This window comes from Trichechus manatus, unplaced genomic scaffold (assembly GCF_000243295.1).
Source record: "Trichechus manatus latirostris isolate Lorelei unplaced genomic scaffold, TriManLat1.0 scaffold00127, whole genome shotgun sequence".
NCBI lineage: Eukaryota > Metazoa > Chordata > Mammalia > Sirenia > Trichechidae > Trichechus > Trichechus manatus.
The window spans coordinates 4,210,273-4,211,720 of NW_004444063.1; positions in this window are offsets into that span (position 1 = coordinate 4,210,273).

The window sequence follows — 1,448 nt, forward strand, 5'->3', positions numbered from 1 at the left end:
AGGGTCACTGTGAGTCAGAATCAGCTTGACGGTAACAGTTTTTTTTGGTTTAGTAGACATCTAAGTAGAAGTGCCAAGGAGGCAGTCAGATATACTGTAGTTCACGTAAGTGGCATGGGTTGAACATGCAAATTTAGGAGTTAGCAGTTTATAGATGGCAAATCCAAATAATTAATCCAAACAACTATATTTAAACTCCTGTTTATGTGCTATGGTGTCCACTATTGTTGTTAGGTGCTGTGATCATTAAGGATGTGTGTCAGCTTGGCTGGGCCATGATTCTCAGTGGTTTGGCAGTTATGACGTAGTCTGGCAGTCGTATGATGATGTGATCACTTTCATGATGAGATTTGATATAATGTGATCACCTCTATGAAGTGATCTGCTGTGAGTAGCCAATCAGTTGAAAGGGAGTGTCCTTGGGGGTGTGGCCTGCAATGAATATAAGTGTTTTTTTCTGGCAAGGCTCTGGAGCTTTTGCTCACTCTGGATCCTGCATCTGGTTCTTGTTCATCTGACTTTCGGTTCCTGGGACTTGAGCTAGCAGCTTACCTGCGGTCCTGCCTGCAGATCTTGGGATTCGTTGATCTTCCCAGCCTGTGAGCAAGAGCCTGCTGTCTGATCTGCTGATCTTGGGTTTGCCAGCCCCTGCAGCTACGTGAACCAGGAGAACCCCCTATACTGACGTGACCCATGGACTTGGGACAGTCCAGCCTCTACAACCTTATGAGCCATTTCCTTGGTATAAATCTCTATGTATATTTATATGCTTTAATGGTTTTGCTTCTCTAGAGAACCTAGCCTAAGACAGGTGCCATCGAGTCAGTTCTGACTCATAGTGACCCTACATACAATAGAACAAAACGCTGTCTGGTCCTGTGCCATTCTCACAATAGCTGTTATGTTTGAGCCTATTGTTGCGACCACCGTGTCAATCCATCTTGTTGAGGGTCTTCCTCTTTTTTGCTGACCCTCTCTACTTTACCAAGCATGATGTCCTTCTCCAGGGACTGGTTCCTCCTGATAACATGCCTAAAGTAAGTGAGACAAAGTCCCACCATCCTCACTTCTAAGGAGTATTTGGCTGTACTTCTTCCAAGACAGATTTGTTCATTCTTCTGGCATGGTGTCCACTAGTCATATAAAAATCCCTTACTCCTCTTTGTCTCCACTGGTGGTGGGATGAAGGGTTAGAAGGATAACAGCAAAGAGAATAATCAAAAACTCAACCAAACCCATTGCCGTTGAGTTGATTCCGACTCATAACAACCCTATAGGACAGAGTAGAACTGCCCCATAGGGTTTCCAAGGAGTGGCTGGTGGATTTGAACTGCTGACCTTTTGGTTAGTAGCCATAACAACCCTATAGGACAGAGTAGAACTGCCCCATAGGGTTTCCAAGGAGTGGCTGGGGGATTTGAACTGCTGACCTTTTGGTTAGTAGCCAA